The 13,269-nt window shown below is 35.2% G+C and overlaps 1 long non-coding RNA gene across 3 annotated transcripts in view; it reads right to left on the reverse strand.

Annotated features, from left to right (window-relative positions):
- LOC105092251 (uncharacterized) overlaps positions 1-13,269 on the reverse strand; it is an 855,833-nt gene that overhangs the window by 266,592 nt on the left and 575,972 nt on the right. For all 3 annotated transcript variants that reach the window (XR_010381298.1, XR_004138212.2, XR_010381299.1), the window contains one exon: positions 12,361-12,413. This is a non-coding gene — a long non-coding RNA (uncharacterized LOC105092251). The remainder of the gene's footprint in view (positions 1-12,360; positions 12,414-13,269) is intronic.

The raw sequence follows: 13,269 nt of genomic DNA on the forward strand, positions 1-13,269 counted from the left end.
ATCATAAATGTGCATTACGGAAACCTTACAAAATAATAAAGTAACAGTTCATTAAATGAACTGTATGAAGTATCCCAGGCTTGTCTAGCTTCTCCCGCTGCTGTCGGATGGCATATCCAAGTGTAAATTCTGTCCTCTTGTCTATACCCCAATGCACACTTCAGTTTGCATATGGTTCCAGACAATGGGAGTTCCTGAGACAGATGCCCAAATGTAACTAAACGTCAGGCAATCACGGGAATCAGCTGCAGGAAAGTGAAACATTTTTCTTTGTCTGCTTTTGATGCTATTTCCCCCAAGATTACTAAATAGAATGTTGACAATGTAGAAATAGCCCTAGAATCAACAATTAAGCAGCTTGCCATAGTCCACATTAGCCCATGTATAAAGGATGTATTTTTCTAATCAAACTTTTAACACCAGATTTCCATTTAAAATTTTCCTCAACTGGTCTTCATGAGGTCTTCACCTGACAAAGAATACTAAGGTTATGTAGTATGCTGCTCTTCTAATAGGCAATTTCTTTAAGAGAAGTGATTTTTAAAATTATGAGAACTGTAGAAATAAGACTAATAGAAATTTTAAAATATAGAAGAAATGACACATTCAGATTAAAATGTGTGCCTAATTTTAAGTTATTTCATTGAATAATAATAACTGCCATATTTTGAGAGCCAACTCAAAGTCAGATGCTAACTAATAACATTATCTTACTTCAGTCTCACAGCCATTCACTGAAATTGATATTACTTCTGGAAAAGTTGAGGAAACTTAAGTCTCAGGGATAACGCACAATAATCCAAGCTTCTGGGTGGGTAAGTGGAAATTGAGTCAGCCTGAGTCCAAAGCATGCACTTCACACAGTGAGTTAAACTGATATAATGATAATAGTGCAAAAGAAGGCAAAGAAAATAGTGTTTATGTTGAGGAAGAAGCCCCTGAATTAGACACCTACAAGAGGGCCACAAAAGAAAATATATTTGTGAACATAAATCAGCATATTCCTGAATTTAGTCCTGTGTGTGGAGTTCGGGGATAGGGGTATGGCAGATATTATTATAGGACCAGAGGAAATTTCGGATAAAAAATAATAGATTATATTCATTCAACCTAATTCAGCAGCACAGGACAATAATAAGCAGTCAACAGAGTAACTATAATATTGAAGAGTCTTAATAAATGCTTTTTCAAATTTTAATGGGTAAATGAATATCTCAAATAATGTTGATAAATGGCAGCTGTAGAAGCTACTGCATTCAGGAGTGCTTGCTATGTGCCCTCACCATCTCGGCAGTTCACACATGTATGTCTTGCATCCTCACAACAATCTGCTCACTTTGGAATTATTATGCTCATTCCACAGGTGAGGAAATTGAGGTTCTGAAACCTTAGGTTACTTATTAATGGCTACATTAGCAGGAAAGTTGGGAGAGTCAAGATTTGAGCCAAAGATAATCAGACTCCTTAATGCTCGTGCCTGAACAAATTAATAAGTGAACTTAAAAATAATAAGAACATTAAAATTCTCTTCAGTTGTCAAAGATTCTTACGTTGCCTCCAAGGACAGCAGCCCACTGTCCACAGAAGTACCCAGAATTGTATCCATATCATAAGAATGATTCAGTTTAGGCATTTGGTAAACTTTCTTAACAGTAAGGATAGTTAAGATCTGGAATGAGGTACTGAAGAAGGCTGAAGAATATCCTTTGACTATTCCAGAGATCTTTGGAAACAAATTTTACTTACACCTCTCTCAATTATTTTACTCAGAGGCTAGAACAGTAGACTGGTAACCTTTAAGACATATCTAGGACAAAGTTACTGTATTAATTGGATGCAAATTCTTCTAGAAATTCTTTCTGTGATGGATAATATGTCAGTTCAAGTCTTTGAACCTAAAAAGCATTATCTCCAGGAATGTCCATTGCTTTCAATATCATGTTGAAGTATGTTTTATGCAATTGCCTAATATAAAAGGTGCATTCAAAAGCCTTGAGTATTTATTTTCTATTAATTCAGGCCTGAAGAGAATTCATGATGGCATTCTGTTTGGAGACAGCAAAACCAGAAAAACAAAAATAAAAGAAAAAGTGAGGTAGTTTCCCCTAAACAATTTCTTTCAGGGAGGTTTTGTTTCTGTTTTCCTTTTCAGTGATACAATGCTTTCAAGATATTTTTTTTTCCAATTTACTTGGAATTAATTTAAAGTAATCATATTATCATTTAAAGTCTACCCACCTATTACTACAGTTGCTGGAACTGATTAAATTACAAAATTCACACAGCAGATGGATTATTTATAACTAATTCCTACAGGTCCTATAATAACACCTTATGGTTTTCCATCATACTTTGCTCCGCTCATATTTAATTGGTTACTGGAAAAACATATTTGACAAAATTTATAAAATAATATTTTGCCAATTTGAACTCCTCATTTTCTATTTAGAATTAAACACATTAGACATCTACAGTATTACTTAAGTCAGGTCCCCTGGTTTCTGATCCAGACATAAGGAGCTTGGAAGTCATCATTCCATTCTAACAACAAGTGAAAAACTAAACAAACTGAAAAATCAACAACTTTCTTTGATTCGTGGAAGAAGTGAGGTCATAGGGCAAATTCATGGATAGGAAGACTAAACATTGCCAAAGTCTCAGTTCTTCTGAACTTAATCTGTAGGTTCAGCATAATTCATGTCAAATTCCCATAAGTTATTCTGTGAATATCCACAAAATGATTCTAAAGATGTGTGGTAATGGTGAAAGAATAGATAGATCAATAGAACAGACTAGAGAGCCCAGAAATAGACACACATAAATACAGACAATGGATCTTTGACAGAGTAGCAAAGGAAATATAATAGAGCAAAGATAGTCTTTCCAACAAACAGTACTAGAACAATTTGACATCCAAGTGCAAAAAACAAATCTAGACACAGACCTTATACTCGTCACAAAAATTGACTCAAACTGATTATAGATCTAAATGTAAAATGCAAAACTATAAAACTCTCGGAAGATAACATAGGAGAAAATGTAAGTGACCTTGGGAATAGTGATGACTTTTTAGGTAAAACACCAAAGGTAAGATCAGAAAAGGAAATAATTAGTAAGCTTTACTCCATTAAAATTAAAAACTGCAAAAGATATTATCAAGAGAATAAAAAGACATGCCACAGACTGGGAGAAAATATTTGTAAAAGACAACATCTGCTAAATGTCTGTTAGTCAAAATTTACTAAAAAAACAAAAAAACAAAAAAAACTCTTAAAACTCAACAATAAGTAAATGAAAAGCTTGATTTAAAAAAATGGGCGAAAGACCTGAACAAACACCTCACCAAAGAAGATATACAGACAACAAGTAGGCATATGAAATTATGTTCAACATCATATGTTACTGGGGAATTGGAAATTAAAACAACAATAAGATACCACTGCACACCTACTAGAATGGTCGAAATTGAAAACACTGACCACACCAAATGCTGGGGAGGCTGTGGAGCAGTAGAAACTCTCACACATGGTTGGTGGAGTGCACAATGATCCCACCACTTTGGAAGACAGTTTGGCAGTTTCTTACAAAACTAAACATATTCTGATCATATGATCCATCAATTGCACTTCTTGGTATTTACTCAAGAAGTTGAAAACTTCTGTCAACAGAAAGGCCTGCACAATGATGTTTATAGCAGTTTTATTCATAGCTGCAAAAACTTGAAAGTAAACTGAGATGTCCTTCAGTAGGTGAAAGGATAAATAAATTGTGGTACACCCAGACAGTGGAATTTTATCCAGTGCTAAAAAGAAATGAATTATCAAGCCATGAATAAACATAGAAGAAATTTAAATGCATATTACCAAGAAAGTAATATGTACAGGTTGCAAGAAGCCAACCTATATGATTCCAACTATATGACATTTTGAAAAAGACAAAACTGTGAAGGTAAAAAGATTAGTGGTTTCTAGAAGTTTAGGAGGCAGAAATGAATAGGCAGTGCACAGATGATTTTTAAGGCAGTGAAATTATTTGGTATGATACAACAATGGTGGATATGCAGAATTTGTATTTGTTAAAACCCAGAGAATGTACAATATCAAGAGTGAACACTAATGTAATCTGCGAAGTTTGGGGTGACAATAATGTGTCAGTGCAGGCTCATCAGTTAAGTCAAAGATACCACCTTAGTAGGGGATACTGATAGTGGGGGAGGTTGTGTGTGTCTGTGTGTCTGTGTACAGAGAGTATATGTGAACTCTCTGTACTTTCCACTCAATTTTGCAATGAACCTAAAACTGCTCTGAAAAAAGTAAAATTTATTAATTATGAAAAAAGTAAAAGTCAAGAGGTTTTGAAAAAAAGTAATAGGAAAAACCTATCCCTCACTTAGTTGTCAAGCAGCCTAGTTAAAATGTAAATCAAACTGCACCATTCCCCGCTGAAAACTCTTCAAGGACTCCCCACTGCTTACCTGAACAAGTGTGGTGTGTGTATCATTGGTGGTATCTGAGATGATTTTAAGCAGTACATGGATAACTGTTCTCTAAAATTTCAACTGTAATGTATTTATTGTAGAGTGGATGAAAGAAATAAAACTAGCATAACAAAAATGTAGAAGCTGAATAACCATTTGCTGACTCGGATAACTGGATTATTTGTCTCTGTGCAATGGTATCCTGCACGTTGCTGTACAGCTCTTTAACAACTCAGTTTCTTACAAAGCATTCTTTTTCTTCCATGATTACCCATTGTAAAATGAAGGGTATTTTCTGCTATTGGGGGAGAATTTTAACTACTTGAGTGTTAAGGCATTTAACATTTTTAAATGATCTAGCTTGTAGAATAAGTTCCTAACAACAACATAAAATGTTTTATAGGCCTCAAAATATTTTAAAATGATTTAAAATAACCATAAAATAAGCATAGCTGCAAGTAAAAATATATTAGAGTAATAGAAAACAGAGCTCTCTTATACCTGGTGAAATCAAATTAAAGTTGAAATTTTTTCACCAGCCTTTACAACTCAGTGCTTTAAAAAAAAAATCGTCTATAAGGTAATTATTTATTTTTACCTTTTTATCTTCTTAAAGTTTTATCATCTCTCAACTTTATTGGCCTATTTCTAATTGGTTTAACTGTAATACCACACATTGCTATGCAGTTGTAGTTTGATTTTTCCTTTGGCATGGAAAGATGGCAGCTGCTAAAACAAAGGTCTAACATTTCCCATCTCTGAAATGAAGGCCCTTCCCAGTTTCCTGAAAGATCACGAAATTAGAGGGATATTTATTTCTCTTCTCTCCCTATATGATAGTATTGCTACACAAGAGGAGATTTCACCTATCCAGGACTCTACAATTATTGCTAATCAAGCCTGGCAAAGTACTGAGTGGTTTTGGAAGATAAGCAGTTATGGAATATTATGGAATGTTTCATGAACCATGGTAAGGGCACCAGGGACTTTAAGCAGGGCTCACGCTGCAGCTGGAATAATGACATAATCTAGAATCTCTTGAGGCCATGGAGTCGAGTCTTACAAAATTAGTAACCTGTTAATTCCTCCAGCTCATTGCTATATTATGTAATTTCCACTTAAAAAGTAATGCCTATATTTTGCTTTTTATCCAACTTGTATCTTGGAGTGCATGTCTCAATTCTTTCTATGCCCTAGACTGCATCAGCAGAAACTAAATCAGCCTTCTCTCCTTATCTCAGCATATAGCCATGTGTCTACTACATAAAAGACAAAAAAAAAGGACAGAAACATAAATTTGTTTCAGCTTTAAATCTCTTCATACGCTTTATATACATCTTGTTTCTGTCTTATTAAGATGCAATTAGTAAGATTGCTTTATATGTACCTGCAATGTCATCTACTACATATGTACATATTATTTATGCAATATAGGAATCTTTTGAGAGAAATTACAATTGTGACCCAGAATATCTCACTGATGTATGCAGAATATAGTAGTTCTTGATTTTCCATTACATTAAGTGTATGTAGTAACCTCTTTTCTTTGTCATGGCCCAAAATCTTTTGAAAACTGTCTTGGGTTTTCATAATTCTCCAATTGTGCTTTTCTTTTTCATGGGCTGAATCTCAAAACAGTATTTCCTGGTGTGATAGAGTTAAGAATTAATCCCTTCCTTTATCCACTCCCTTTGCCATGTGACCTGCCATGTGACTAGAGGTGGAATGTTATTTCATCTTGACTTTGGACATGGCCATATGCCTTGTATTAGCCAAGGAAACATAGAAGAATGAGAATTTGCCAATTCAGGCCCTAGGCTGAAAGAGACATTGTGTGTTTCTGCTTGCTCTTCTGCATTCTACAATCACCAGGAAATGTGCTTTCCCCTCAGCTTGGGCCCCAAAGCCAATACAACTGGATCCAGAATGAATTCAACTCACATCAAGGAGCCAAGTCCAGCCAGACTGATATCATGAAGCAGAGACATTCAATCAAGCCCCATCCACATCAGCTAACCTCAGCCACCTTGTAGATGTATGAGAAAAAAATGAATGAGTATTGTTTTAGATCACTGAGTTTTGATGTAGTAAATTATGTGCAGCACAATGGTTGATATGGTCTTTGATAAATTCATTCAGCAACCTTGCCACAAGCTTACTAGCTTCTGTCTACTAAGAATTATAGGGCTAGAGTGCAGACTGGAGAAGCCTGCACAGCTGTGGAGGTGTGGGGTTTATGCAGCTGTTAAAACTGCAGGTTCTATGAGGGCCGAGATGCAGGCAGCAGCACTAAGTGAATCTCCAGGAAACAATCTCTTGGTGTGGTGTGGGTGTGGTGTTACTGGCTTGGTGGCATTTAAGTCAGCCACATTGGCCTTCCAGGTAATTCTGTAAGCTAATTGATACCCTGAAATAAATACTTGCCATTAATTAACTAAAGTACAGTATGTTGCCTGCAACCAAACCTTGAAATGAGACAGAAATTGTCTTACTTCTACTTTTTTCTTAAATCAGTTAACAAATTTTAATGATAGTAGTGAAATAAACTGAGTAAGAGCCTACAAACATAAAAGAATAGTAAGAGAACACTATTAGGAACTATGTGCCAACAAAGTGACAAACTAAAATACAAAACTGACAAAATCGACAAATTAAAATCACAAGTTAAGTTTTGATTTGGGGATTCTGTCCTCTTTTTCTGCTTAATTTCTATTCTTTTTAGTGAAACATCAATCAGATGAATAGAATTCAATGCCCGAGTTCACTTCTTTTTAATTAATCAATCTTGGATGGGTCATATAATCTCCCCAAGCTTGACTTTCCTCGTTGGTAAAATATGGAAAATACCTAACACCTGCTTCTAAGAAGGATTATCATGAACAACAAATAATATGATTAAAAGTCACTTTAAATACTTTTAAACAAGGCCAGGCTAAGTGTGTATATATATATATATATATATATATATATATATATATACACACACACACACATACACACACATTTATTTATTTATTTATATTTATACTTATATTTATATTTATAAATGCATATATCCAAATATGTGTGTGTACGGCTTAGTGTTACCATCAGCTCAAATGCACTGAATAAAAATGACTCCAGGGTTTATACCTATTTCAAAACTGTTTCCGGTTAGGAGAACTTCCCATCACAGTTTCTGACTTCACGAACCACCTTGTGGTCTACTCCTACTTCCTGTTTTTTACCCATGGAAAGGGTATTATCACTAAACATAGTATAAAATATAATTCATTCACTAGGAAACAGTTAATTTTCCATGATATTTAATGTCAATCTTTTTCTCAGTTTACCATAACAAGGCATTTAAAAGTGACTGAGCTTTAAGTGTGTGGTTATAATCACATTTATTAAACAATCTATAAGTATTCACTTACCAATAGGAAAAAAGTGCATGCTTGATTTAGAAGAAATGAGAAAAAGTCATGTATAACCAAGCACTGCGTGAATGAGTTTAGGTTATGAAAATAAAAAACCTTGGAGATGTTTTTGATTTTGATTCCCTTGTTAATATTCACTTTTCTCCAATAGTAAATGCTTGCAAATGGCTGAAATTAATAATTAAACAAAATGTGATATCTTGTGAATACACATAGGAAAATGTTTTGAAGACCTTAAAATATAAACTGCTCACATGTAACCAAAGGAGAATAATATTTTTAATCTTTTATCTCATTTATATAACTTTCTAGAGGAAAGGAAGCATATTAATGGCAATAATTTTCAGCTTACTTACACTGGAACCCATTTGAAAAGCTCTGTAGGAAAGTAATGACTGGAAACAAAAATATACTGCTTTCTTACCAGGAGAACTGCAGCCAAGTGTACGCATGATGTCATCCCCCTGCTAATTGTTGGCCCAGCGTTAAGTACCTAGTGTTTACTCATTCAACCAAAGTCTGTTGAGCCTGATTCGATGCCTAGTATGCACACTGCCAGGGGAAAAGTGGGATAAGTAGATGAGTTTCATGCTCCAAGGTATCTTACATCCCATTGGGAAGAAATAGACGGGACACACATAAACAAGTAAATAATGTAAATTGAGACAGTGAAAAAAATATTTTGAAGAACATAAAGTCAGCAGTCACTACAGAGAGTAAATGGGTGATCGCAGGTACAGCAGTCAGGGAAAATCTCATTGGACAGGGTGATATTTGGGGTAAGACAAATAACTATTGGAAGTTATATAGCATAGCTTCTACTGTAGAAAATAGCTCACTAGAGGGAAAAATTAAAATCTATTTAAAGCCAATTCACTCAAAAGAAATTTGTCTAAGATTTCGATAGGGGTATAAGGAAGGATGACCAGAAATAAATAAGAACGTTTAAAAAGTAGGAACAAATGTCTAAAATTCTGATACACGGACAAATATACTGGGACTCTGCAGTCAGACAGACCAGAATTTAAATCTCTCTGCTGCCATCGACAAAGTGGCCTTGGGCAAGTCACTTCAACTCTCTGACAGTACCTACTTCCTAGACTTGGATTCCATAAAAGACATTCTTAGCCTTCTTACAAGATGAAAACCCCTTTCTCATACAAAATAACAGCAGTTTGCAGACGTCTGTACCATGGATAAAGAATTAGAGGGCACAAATGTACAAAGCAGAAAATTCTAATGTTAATTTTGTTTTCAACACAAGGAAAGTGATGAGTGGGATTCACACTTTACATGGGAATCAAGAGGAGGCTCAGGTAAACAGAGGCAGTAGAGTGCTCTTTATCCACAGAATTCCTTCTGTTGTAGCATTAAGAATAGCTGCCATGATATCATGCTCACACCTCTAATGGCCCTTGTTCTACAGGATTAACCATTAATGACACTAGCAGATGCTCACAAATGCAGGCATTTCCCAGACAATTTCACCCCTATGTTAACAAATTTTTATTTTAGTTTTACCTAAAATATAACTTATTATTTGAAAGAGCTGACCTCAAAGCATCTTTGCAGTCAGACTACATGTGTTTAGAGTAAGAAAAAAGCAGCTAGCCTTAATTTTGCAATACCATGTAACACAATAAATTCTAACTACTTCATATGCAGCCTCATGTATCTTTAACATACCCTATAGCTAAACTTCGGTTGTAAGATCACCATGGCTAATGAAAATATATGACTCGGCAAAAGTTTTAGAAACCACATTCATTTGCAGTTCTGGGATACAGAAAGGAAAACATTGTTTTTTACTTTTAAAATTAAGAAAACCGAATTTGCAAGTTCACTTAGGAAGAAAATAGATGCTATCTTTAATGTTTTGTTAAAAGATAATTTCTAATACTGTTGCAAATACCTTCCAAATATGCTGGTTAGTATCTGCCTAAATTACTACATTGATATATCTCCACTAGACTGAAATGAAAGTTTTGGAAACATAATCTCAACAGTAAGGAGTAAAGCAGGGCTCCAGGGGACAGAAGGAAGAGCAAGCACTTCCAAGGAGCTGACAATCTAGGTGAGAAAGCAGAAAGATGATGCAGAAACGGCAAGCCTGTTCGTGATCCCAGAAAGCTGGTTAGAAATGCTACTGCCCTGCCATTTCTTTATTTGCTTCACCCTCTCTGAGGGAGGTGTGACCATGAAGTCACCTGAGACTCAACTTTAAAGTGCCGCAGAACCCTTACGGTGAACTCGAGGCAGTGTCTGGAACCCAAGCTGAAAACTTGGGTCTTTGGACCACTGTGCCTTTCTGAAGGTCCTATCAAGGTTCCTACAGTCTAACTTTCTGGGGAACTTTCAACAGGTGAGTCTTTAAAATGGCCCTGCAGTCTTTAGCACTGAAAACCAGAGAAGTGGCTGCAGGGCTACCCTCATTTTCTGGGTACACACACACTCTCAACTCTGACCTCTTCACATACTTATAAACCTTACTGCAAAGGCCATGCAAAAGAACTTTTACTCCACTGCCTACCCAGCACTGTCCCTACTTTATTTTGAAGTAAGTGACTAGGTGGTCAATGCCATGACTGCAGCTTAAAAAAAAATTATTCCTTACTTATGCTTTTAGGATAAATTTAAATTAACTTGATTGAGGTATAATTTCCAAGAAAGTATCTATTTGGTGCCAAAGGTACATGATTTGATGAGTTTTGACAAATTTATACCCCTGGTTAACCATCATCACATCAAGATATAGAATATTTCCATCTTTGATAACTTGTTTTGTTCTTTTCTTAGGATAAATCAGTACGAGCTAGAGTGTGGCGTGAGAGGTATATACATTTTTAAAGCTTTCACTGTATGTCACCAAATTGCCTTCCAGAAAGTTGTTACAATCAGCTATGCTCTCATTTATAAATGAAAAAGACCTATTGACATCAGCCATCACCTGGGAACTTACTAGAGATGCAGATTCTCAGGCCTCATCACTGACCTTCTAACTCAGAAACACTGGGCTTCAGGACCACCAGTGTTTTAACAAGCCCTTATGTGATTCTGATGCACCCACAAGTATGAGAAAGATGGTCTCAGACAACAGTTCAAAAACAGAAAAAAAATAAATAAATAAAACCCTTTCCAACACTCAGGAGTAAATCTGGCGTTCGTTAATCACCAATTGATTATTTAGCCTTGCTTTAACCTTTCAGATCTAGGTTTCTTAACTGTCTAAAATGGTTGAGATTATTTCCTAAGATTCTCTCTAGATTTAAAAATCCGTGATTGCTGTGTGCAAAACTGTGAATTAGGGGCTATAAAAGATAAAGAAGTCATGAGTCATGATCTTTGACTTCAAAAGACATACTATCTGGTTGAGTAGGCTGAATGTAACTACACACACAGTAATAACTGTGTAGTTACCATTGGTAAACTGTGAAGTGAGTGACGCAGAGAGTAAGGCTGCATAGGTCTGGAGGAGACAGAGATCACTGAGGGTCTCAGGGTAAAACTGGGGCTTCTTTGAAAATGTGCAACATGAGGTGTTCATCAAAAGTTGTGTATGTTTTGCAGGAAGAGGATGAAGGAGGGCATTTCTGGTGAAAAGACAGCCCAATCGAAGAAAAGGTATATTAGAAAGAGTATATAGCTGTTTGGCTAAACTGCAGGTGGATACATAGCTTCAGATGAGCTTATCAAGGAAGGCTGAGTCAGAAGGCTGTTGGAAACTTACATCCATTTTATGGGTATTTTATGAAGTATGCAGCTATGAAAAGTGATTTTCCTGATCAAATGAGAATCCCCCTGCCGGATGGTTTGGCAATGCAAAGCAGATCATGAGATTCATATTAAAAGAAAACCAAGTCACTTAAGCAATACGCATCAAGATTCCTTTTTAGCTGACTGGAGAAAGGTAGACTTGAACTATAATTATGTTCTTGAAAACCTTTGAAATTTACCTGCTTTCAGAATAATAAAACTTGAAAATTTGCATATTCCTTACAAAGAGAATTGTAATGTTTGGTATATTATTTTATAAAGGCTGTGTAATGACCACGTTGTCTTATACAACTTAAAAATACAACTATTTAATGATGACCTAGTTTAATAAAATTTAAAAATCCTTTTGACGCTGCTGTGGGACATTAGGCTAGACACATGAAAAAATTAGATTCAATAACCTACACAAACCAGACTTAGTATATTTATCTCATACAATAATCAGGATTCTATTCTTCTTTAGAGGAATTGCAATGAAATTAGAAGTACATGCTGGAAGGTCAAGGAGAGCATAATAAAATATCCAGTAACTTCCCCTTACCAGTAAGGGCAGATGACATTTTTATGCATATGAATCTGATAAAGATTTTTAACACCAGTTCAAATCAGTCTCACTGGTCTACTGATTGATAGTTTTAAGTTAGCAGTGGTTTGTTGAAATAACTTACTAGTGTAGAAAATATCACTTACCAGTGTGATACCTCTTACAAACTCTTCGTGTCTCATGGGTATGATATCTGCGTCTAAAGGCAAAAGATAATATAAAAGCAGATGTAACTTAAAATACGAAGTAGAGGTTTTCACTTTCAAGTATACTGAGTTTATTACATTGGTCTATAAGGTTTATGATTAAGTATTGACAGTTCCATGAATCATAAGCCTGTAGTGTATCCACCACACTTTGTAGTGATGGTTATGGTGCTGATGGTGCAATTTAATATTTAGATAGTTCTCTTAAACTAAGGGGCTATGTAATTTTAATCTATAATAGTAATTTCTGGAAAAAAAATTAGGCTTGAACTATTTCAATTGGTATGTTGTAAATGGGGACTTAAATAAAACAAAATGTCTGCCTTTGTCGATGCACTGTGCAGATTCGACTACAAAGTGTTCAACTGAGTGCTTGACTGCCTGGACTGATGCTTTATTGAGTTGATCATTGTGAAAACACAGTTTTGCCTTTAGATAGTCATTTGTTGGCCTCCCCTCGTCAAAACCACTTTGCTTTTAATAGAGCTTTGAACTAATAGAGTTTCTAAAGGTTTCTTTGAAAACCTCCCTATTACTTATCTCTATAAATAATAACAGTATTTATAACAGCTCTCTCTGAGCTGTTACCTCATTTTCCTGTCTAATAATGTGACATCTGACATATTTATTTGAAAGGAAAAGTGACCAAGAATTAATCTGTTGTAAACCACAAGCACTTGAACAACTTTGCAAATATGTGGCTTTATGTAACAATTTCCTAATATCTTCTCTCTGTATAGTACCTATTTTGAGCAAGAGTCAACAAAACTTAGCTCTAAAATACTCTTCAGATATATTTATTATAATGTCCACTAAAAGCAATTTTCATTTCACTATGTTATTTCAGGG

This window comes from Camelus dromedarius, chromosome 6, assembly GCF_036321535.1.
Source record: "Camelus dromedarius isolate mCamDro1 chromosome 6, mCamDro1.pat, whole genome shotgun sequence".
Taxonomy (NCBI): Eukaryota; Metazoa; Chordata; class Mammalia; order Artiodactyla; family Camelidae; genus Camelus; species Camelus dromedarius.